The sequence below is a fragment of the Mustelus asterias genome, unplaced genomic scaffold (genome assembly GCF_964213995.1).
Source record: "Mustelus asterias unplaced genomic scaffold, sMusAst1.hap1.1 HAP1_SCAFFOLD_306, whole genome shotgun sequence".
In the NCBI taxonomy this organism is placed as follows: Eukaryota; Metazoa; Chordata; class Chondrichthyes; order Carcharhiniformes; family Triakidae; genus Mustelus; species Mustelus asterias.
In genome coordinates this window covers 402,206-411,528 of record NW_027590270.1, presented here as the reverse complement: position 1 = coordinate 411,528, position 9,323 = coordinate 402,206, and the positions used below count along the sequence as shown (strand labels likewise).

General features: G+C 45.1%; 1 long non-coding RNA gene across 1 annotated transcript; it reads left to right on the top strand.

Annotated features, from left to right (window-relative positions):
• Positions 1-2,889: 2,889 nt before the first annotated feature.
• On the top strand, positions 2,890-8,872 carry LOC144486245 (uncharacterized). Its single transcript, XR_013496236.1, has 3 exons — positions 2,890-2,915; positions 5,955-6,003; positions 8,799-8,872. It is a non-coding gene; the product is annotated as an uncharacterized LOC144486245 (long non-coding RNA).
• Positions 8,873-9,323: the final 451 nt, after the last annotated feature.

Sequence of the window (9,323 nt, the reverse complement as noted above, 5' to 3'; positions counted from 1 at the left end):
AAAGTCAACAACTATCATTAAATAATGATAATCAGCAATAGCAATAGGACAATCCCTCCTCCCCCATCTGAAGTTTGCCATCCCGTTCAATTCGAGCATGGCTGATCTGAGTGTGGACTTTACTCCATTGTCTTGTCCGCAGAGCTCATAACGGTCGACTTCGTTTGTCAGTCAGATCCATGTCAAATCGAACCTCAAAGTTATTCAATGATCCAAGCCTCCCTTGTTCGCAGACGAAGAACACTGAGGGAGACTGATGTCCCTTGGGGAGGAAATTACTCCAAATCCCATCACCCTTCGCCATCTGAAATGGACGATCATTTATTTTTTAAACTTTGCCCCAATTTCCGGGGCCTATTTCAATGGGGAATCATCATTTTAGCAATGATTCAGTCAACCCACGCCAGAACCCGACATGGCAAGATATGGTAAGAAATTGGAAAGGGTAGATCGCCAAAGGAGCCTGATGTCCTTGCCCATTAGTCAGCAAAGGCTAGCATGTAGGTGCGGCGAGCTATCAGGAATGCTAATAGAATGTGAGGTAATGCATTTTGGAAGGTCTAATACAGATATGAAGCATACAGTAAATGGCAGAACCCTTAAGAGTATTGATAGGCAGAGGGATCTGGGTGTACAGGTACACAGGTCACTGAAAGTGGCAACACAGGTGGAGAAGGCAGTCAAGAAGGCAGATGGCATGCTTGACCTCATCGGCCAGGGTATTGAGTTTAAAAATTGGCAAGTCATGTTGCAGCTCTATAGAACCTTAGTGAGGCCGCACTTGGAATATAGTGTTCAATTCTGGTCGCCACACTACGAAGGATGTGGAGGCTTTGGAGAGGGTACAGAAAAGATTTACCAGGATGTTGCCTGGCATGGAGGAATTTAGCTATGAGGAGAGCTTGGAGAAACTACATTTGTTCTCACTGGAGCAACGGAGGTTGAGGGGAGACCTGATAGAAATCTACAAGATTATGAGAGGCATGGACAGAGTGGATAGTCAGAAGCTTTTTCCCAGGGTGGAAGAGTCAATTACTAGGAGGCATAGGTTTAAGGTGCCAAGGGCAAGGTTTGAAGGAGATGTACGAGGCAGACGTTTTACACAGAGAACCGTGGGTACCTAGGACTCATTTCCGGGGGAGGTAATGGAAGCGGATACAGTAGTGACTTTTAAGGGGCGTCTTGGCAAGTACATGAATAGGATGGGAATAGACGGATATGGGCCCCGGAAGGGTACGGGGTTTTAGTTAAGTCAGGCAGCATGGTTGGTGCAGGCTTGGAGGGTCGAAGGGCCTGTTCCTGTGCTGTAATTTTCTTTGTTCTTTGTTCTTTGTTCTATCACCAGAGGATTTGAGTACAGGAGTGAGGTATTCCTTCAATTGCATCAGAGTTTGGTTCGACCACACTTAGAGGACCGCCTGGAGTTTTGGGCTCCTTATCTCTGAAAGGGTGGCTTTACCACAGAGGGAGTGCAACGAAATTTCACCAGACTTGTTCCGGGCTTGGTGGAACTGTCTGATGGTGAAAGATTGGGACAAACCGGGACCTGTATTCCCTAGAGTCTCGAAGGATGAGAGGCGATCTCATCGAAACCAATACTTAAAGGGATGGAAAGGGTCGATGTAGGGTGATATGATTTCCGTGGTTGGAGAGTCCCGAACCAGGGGACATTATTTCAAAATAAGGGGGATGTCATTTAAGACCGAGATGGGAAGAACATTATTTTAACAAAAGTCTCTGACACTTTATAATCCATAGAATCCCTACCGTGCAGATGGAGCCATTCAACCCATCGAGTCAGCAACGGCTTTCAGAAAGAGGACCTTCCCTGAGCCTAACTACCGCTCCCAGATTGACGTAAACCCGCGCATTTACCATGGCCAACCCCCCTAGCCTGCACATCTTTGAACACGACTGGGCAAGTTAGCATGGCTGATTCCCTAATTGACACATCTTTGGAGACAAAGTGGGAATTTACCATTGACAATCAACATGAACTACATGCCTTTGGACACTAAGGGATAATTTAGCAATGACAATCAAGTTAACCAACATATCTTTGCAGACAAGGGCAATTTACCATTGCTAATCCACATAATCTACATATTTTTGGATAACACAGGGCAATTTAAAATGATTAACATGACAAACATGTGCATCCTTGGACATTAAGGGGCAAATTAGCACGGTCAATGCGACTAACCTGCACATCTTTGGACAGTTAGGGCCAATTTTGCCTGGCCGTTTCACCTAACCTGCACATATTTGGATTCTCTGGAGCAATTTATCATGGATAGTCAATCGAACCTACATATCTTTGGTCATTAATGGATAATTTACCATGGCCAATCCACCTAACCTATACAACTTTGGACACTATGTGGCAAGTTAGCGTGGCCAATCCGTGCACATCATTGGAACAAAAGGGGACAATCTATCATGGCCAATCCACGTCACCTGCACATTTTTGGGTCTGTGGGTGGAAATGGGAATCGCCAGCGAAAGGCCACACAGACACGTGGAGAGAGCATAGCAACACCACACAGCCATTCACCCACAGTCCAAGATGGGTTCCTGGCAACGCTAACCACTGTGTCACCATTGGTCCTGATACGATAAGCAGGGCCAGCTGGTTGGTAAGGGGAGAGCAGTGTTGTTTCCTGTGTTTATACACTCGCTAGTTCTTATCTTCATTAAAAGCATTTGCATAGATTACGTCACTGGATGAATTTTGTGTGCTAAGGATAACCTGCCATGCCATCAACCACACAGGAAAAGTGAAGTGTTGTGTGATGGAGGACTTCCTTTGATTGGGACTGGCACCACTCTGTGCAGACTGTACCTGAGATTCGGGAGGAAGCAAGTGAGCGAAACCCACCGATTCTTACACCGCTGCACTGCCTTTGGAGACTCAGGTAATCAGCCGGACATTGGTAACCCTTATATCAAATAAACTCAAACATTGGAACTTGCTCGGATTCACTCAAGAGAGCACGATTTACCCACAGAGAGAGAGAGGGAGAGAGGACCTCTATAAAGGACTGTTTTTGGATGTTAGAATGCATTGGAGATTGGGCAGAGCCCTTGATCAGTGGGTCAAGAAGTCATGAACACTTGAGCTTTCAAGATGCCTGATTTGTGGTTGACACAACTATAAGTCTCAGTGAGTGGGCGAGGGTCTGGCAGATGGAGTGCAATGTTGGTAAATGTGAGGTCATCCATTTTGGTAGGAATAACAGCAAAATGGACTATTATTTAAACGGTAAAAAAATTCCAGAATGCTGCTGTGCAGGGGGACCTAGGTGTCCTTGTGCAGGAATCTCAAGGAGTTGGTTTGCAGGTGCAGCAGGTAATTAAGAAGGCAAATGGAATGTTGTCCTTTATTGCTCGAGGGATGGAGTTTAAAAACAGCGAGGTTATGTTGCAGCTGTATAAGGTGCTGGTGAGGCCACACCTGGAGTACTGTGTACAGTTTTGGTCTCCTTACTTGAGAAAGGATATACTGGCAATGGAGGGGGTGCAGAGGAGATATACTCGGTTGATTCCGGAGTTGAGCGGGTTGCCTTATGAGGAGAGACTGAGTAGACTAGGGCTATACTCATTGGAATTCATAAGAATGAGGGGAGATCTTATAGAAACATGTAAGATTATGAAGGGAATAGATAAGATAGAAGCAGGGAAGTTGTTTCCACTGGTGGGTGAAACTAGCACTCGGGGGCATAGCCTCAAAATAAGGGGAAGCAGATTTAGGCGTGAGTTGAGGAGGAACTTCTTCACACAAAGGGTTGTGAATCTGTGGAATTCCCTGCCCAGTTAAGCAGTTGAGGCTAACTCATTGAATGTTTTTAAGACAAGGATAGATAATTTTCGAACAGTAAAGGAATTAAGGGTTATGGTGAGCGGGCGGGTTCGTTGAGCTGAGTCCATGAAAAGATCAGCCATGATCTTACTGAATGGCGGAGCAGGCTCGAGGGGCCAGATGTCCAACTCCTGCTCTTAGTTATTATGTTCTTACGTTCCTATATTGCTGCAGGACCAGATTCGGAGACGTTGATGATTTTATCTCTCTCTTCTTGCGAGAGAGTCTCAGGCGAGGAACTCCAAGGTGTTATTTGAAGTCTCTCTCGACCATAAGGGCGGAATGTTACCGTTCTGCCCGCCACGAGAATCTTACTGGGCGGAACACGTACCAAGCTGTTCTCGGTCGGGATTTTCCGGACTTGGGGAGAAGATGGCCGGAAAATCCTGCCCTGAGTTTCTTTTTAATTTTTGAGTTTGGCACGGGTGAGCATAAGCTGTTTCACTCCAGGTATGATTCAGGTGACCCACTGGGAAGCTTTCATCAAACACAGTTCATTTAATAACACAGTTACAATATAATAAGAAGAATAAGCATAAGTTTTACCGAGTACAAGACTCAAATATGATACAGTATAATCCTTAACAGCTCGCTATCTATGATGTTCCAAGTCAAACACCATTCCAAAGAATGCTCCCCTTTCTCGACTTGGCATAAGAGGCAAGTAAATTTGCGTGATGATGGATTTTCAGCTTTGGAACGCCTGGTGAATTGGTCATTTGAATGTTGGATTAAAACTCTGGAGAGAGAGAGAGAGAGAGATCAGGGCTCACACCAGCTTCCACCAGTAACTAAACGAAAACTAAAAACTTGGACTTTACTGTGAAAAATAAAATGTCCCCTTACATCACCTGACTTGTCAATCATGCTCCAACCAGCAATTCAAAAGCATCATAAGGATTTATTAGTCCTGATTAAAAATAAACAGGATGGCCATTATATTTATTCAGTGACATTTCGAGGACACAGGTTACAGACAAAATGGCGCGGGCAACTTCCAGGGCTTGCTACAAACATCCTGCAAAGGAACATAATAAAATACAATTCTTCTTCATTCAGGAACATGCATGTGCATAGAGTTCACCTCTGCTTGCTGTGTCTCGGTAAGGAGGAGAGATTAGATTTTACTTGCCACGATAAGAGTCCCAGTGTTGGGGAAGGAAAGGGTTTTCTCCCTGGATACATGGCCCTCAGTGGGGGAGAGGTGGAGCTGAACTCTGACTGTAGGGTACAATCAGAGATGAGTAAGAAGGCAAACGGTATGTTGGTCGTCATGCTGCGAGGACTTGACAATAGGAATAGGGAGGTAATACTGCAATTGTCTGGGGTGTTGATGAGGCCACACCTGGACTATTGTGTCCAGTTTTGATATCCTTATCTGATGAAGGATGTTCTTGCTATAGTGGGAGTGCAGCGAAGGTTTATCAGGCTGATTACTTGGATGGCTAGTCAATCACATGAGGATAGACTAAAACGGTACAGATTATATATATTGGAGTTTAGAAGAGTGTGAGGGAACTTCATAGAAACATATACAATTCTGACAGGATTAGCATTAATTCAGAAACACTGTTCCGATGGTTTGGAGTCCAGAACCAGGGGCCACAGTTTGAGGATAAGGGGTAAACCTTTTAGAAATGAGGTGAGGAGAACCGTCTTCACCCAGAGACGGGTGAATATGTGAAATTCATTATCAGAGAAAACAGCTGAGGCCAAATGGTGATCTGATTTCAAGCAGGAATTAGATATTGCTCTTGGGGTTAAAGGGTTCAAGACATGGGGGAAAGAGGGAATCAGGATATTGAATTTGATGATCAGCTATGATCAAAATGAATTGCGGAGCTGAATGGAATCCTGCTTCTAGTTTCAATGTTTCTATGTTCAATGGAGCTCACCTCTGTAACTCCAGTCTCTCTGGAGAGGGATTGTCATGCTTCCCTCGACCTCTTGGGATGCTAATGATGAAGGCTTTAGCTAACCCCATTCTAAGTAGGTATTCTTACTCATCCACTGGCTACTTCCCTGTACAACCATTCCCTCAATCACCCTATCACCTTCATTCACTCTAATCCTAACTCTGTGTTTCCCTTTTCAGAATATCGCAGGGGATATGAGGTGCCAGATGCTCTTTCTGGGTTACCTGAGTAAGTAATTGTTATTCATGGCAACATTTCCACACTTTTCAAAACCAGGTGAAGATGTAGATTTTGAAAATCCATATTGAAAGGAAACGATTCCCGAGTTCCACAAGGATGAGAATATTGGAGGCATGGTTGGTAAATTTGCAGATGACACAAAAATTGGTGGCATCGTGAACAGTGAAGAAAGTTATCTCCAATTGCAATGGGGTCTTGATTCATCGGGCCAGTGGGCGGACGAATGGCAGATGGAGTTTAATTTAAATAAATGCAAGGTGATGCATTTTGGTGGATTGAACCAGTTAATGGGAGGGTTTTGGGGAGAGTTACAGAACAAAGAGATCTAGGGGGACGTGTTCATAGCTCCTTGAAAGTGGAGTCACAGGTGGACAGAGTGGTGAAGAAGGCATTCAGCGTGCTTGGTTTCATCGGCAGAACATTGAATACAGGAGTTGGGACGTCTTGTTGAAGTTGTACAAGATGTTGGTAAGGCCACACTTGGAATACGATGCACAGTTCTGGTCACCCTATTATCGAAAGGATATTATTAAACTAGAAAAAGTGCAGAAGAGATTCACTAGGATGCCACCGGGACTTGATGGTTTGAGTTATAAGGAGAGGCTGGATAGTTTGGGACTTTTGTCTCTGGAGCGTAGAAGGCTGAGGGGTGATCTTATAGAGGTCTATAAAATATTGAGGGACACAGATGAGCTAGATGGTCAATATTTTTTCCCAAAGGTAGGGGAGTGTAAAACTAGAGGGCATGGTTTTAAGGTGAGAGGGGAGAGATGCAAAAGTGTTGAGAGGGGCATTTTTTCACGCAGAGGGTGGTGAGTGTCTGCAACGAGCTGCCAGAGGTAGTAGTAGATCCGAGTACAATTTTATGTTTTAAAAAGCATTTAGACAGTTAAATGAGTAAGATGGGTATAGAGGGATATGGGCCAAATGTGGGCAACTGGGACTCGTTTAGGGGGTTTAAAAAGAAAGGGCGGCATGGACACTTTGGGCCAAAGGGCCTGTTTCCATACTCTAAACGTCAATGACTTTATGACTATGAGATGGAATCTAAGGGAGAGGGTGGTATTTAGGGGAGTGAGCTTGCAATAGTGATGATAACGTAGGAACATGAGATGGTCAACGAGAGATATTGAGAATGGGTGAAGAAATCGTATCATTTGAAATTAAGTGTGTACACTCGAGACGTTCATTGTGTTATTAGCCAGTGAAGGTCAAACAGGGCATCATTACTGTGTGAACTGGAGATGGTGAATGATGTTGCTACCTGGAGAAAGACCAAGTGAATTAAACCATAGATAGGCTCCCAGTGGATATAATTTATGTGGGCTATTCAAGGCTGACGGAGATGCCAAATAGTGATTGGAGGGGCTAAACCATGCCTATTTAAATTTTCAAGTTGCTTTCATTTCGACAGCACCTTCCAAATCCACGACCTCTACTATCCAACAGGAAAAGGGCAGCAGATACCTGGGAACACCGACCACCAGGATGTTCCATCTGCAAATCATTTAGCACCCTGAGTGTAAACATCTCGACCGTTCCATCACTGTCTCTGGGGTGGGGATCCTGGAACTCCCTTGCTAACAGCGCCATGGGTGCTTCTACGTGCAGCACACGGTATTGCAGCGGTTCAAGATGGTGGCTCATCCATCACTTTCTCAAGGCGGCAACTGGGGATAGGCGGCACTGTGGCAGAGTGTTTAGCACTTTTGCCTCATAGTGCCAGCGATCCGTGTTCAATCCTGGCCTTGGAACACTGTCAATTGAGTTTGCACGTTCTACCTGTGGTTGGGTGGGTTTCGAACGGGTGATCTGGCTTCCGCCCACATTGCAAAGATGTATAAATTAGGTGAATTGGCTTTGCTGAATAGCCCCTTTGAGTACAGGAATGTGCAGGATAGGTTGATTGACCATGGTAAATGTTCCATTTGCCTAAAAGATGCGTAGATTCTGTGCATTGGCCATGCTAAATTGCCCCATAGTGTTCAAAGTTGTGCAGGTTCGGTGCATTAGCCATGCTATATTGTCCCCTTTGTGTCTAAAGTTGTGGAGTTTCGGTGGATTAGCCACGTTAATATTGCCCCTTAGTGTCCAAAGGTTTGTTGATTATGAGGATTGGCCATGCTAAATTGATCCTTAATGCGCAAGAATGTGCAGGTTAGGTGGAAAGATGCGTTGATTAGGTTGACTGACCATGTTGAATTACCCTTAGTGTCCAAAGACGTGTAGGTTAGGTTGATCAGCCATAGCAAATGGACGGGATTGAAGGGGAGACCCCACGCACCCCGGAAATCCTCTCTTCCAACTACTTCCATCAGGGAAAATATACAAATATCTGAGATCACGTACCAACCGTCTCAAAAGCAGCTTGTTCCCTGCTGCCATCAGACTTTTGAATGGTGTACCTTATATTACGTTGATCGCTCTCCACACCCGAACTATCGCTGTAACAGAACATTCCACACCATGACGTTCCCTTCTTTTCTATTTACACTATGAACAGTGTGCTTTGCCCGCACAGCGCAGAGGAAACACTACTGCTCACTGTATCCTAATATATATGACAATAATGAAACAAATCACATCAAATATGTAGTAATTTATTTATTAACCTTTCCATCATAACCAAGGAGGATGGACGGCCTCTGCTTTAATCTGGGGAATGGAGACCAGACTGAAGATTCTGGCTGAGGTTATTCCCACTTGACCAGGTACAGGCCACACTTTGCAGGTATAGTTGCCCATCACAATGGCACTAACCTTAAACTCTGTTTGTTTCTCAGTCACCTTCTCCTCGCCCTCCGACCCCTGTGGGAACCACACGGTGCTGGAGAATCCATGGAGGAGCACCGAATGCAGCGGCACAGATTGTTCAGGCCAGTGGATGTGTGATGGGAAACTTGCTGAAGGGTGGTACAGGTTCAAAAGGTAAAGCAGATGGGACCCATCAGGCAGACTGGCTGGTCAGGGAGAGGCAACCTTCCGTGGGAAACATAGGGACACAAGAACAATGGACAGGATGAGGCCATTCGCCCTCACCGACATTGCTCTACCATTCAATAACAGCATGCCCGATCTGATGGTAACCTCACATCTGAACCCCTCCTGCCCCTGATAACAAAATAATGGAGATGTACCAAAAATGAGGGACATAGATCGGGTGAATAGGAAGACGATTGTGGAGGGGGTGGGTGCAAAGATCTCAGGGAAAGAGGGGCTGGAGATTTATTTGGGGATGTGAGGTGAAATCCTTTCACTCAGAGTGTGGCGGGGAATCTGGAGCTCTGTTTCTGAAAGGTCAGTAGAGG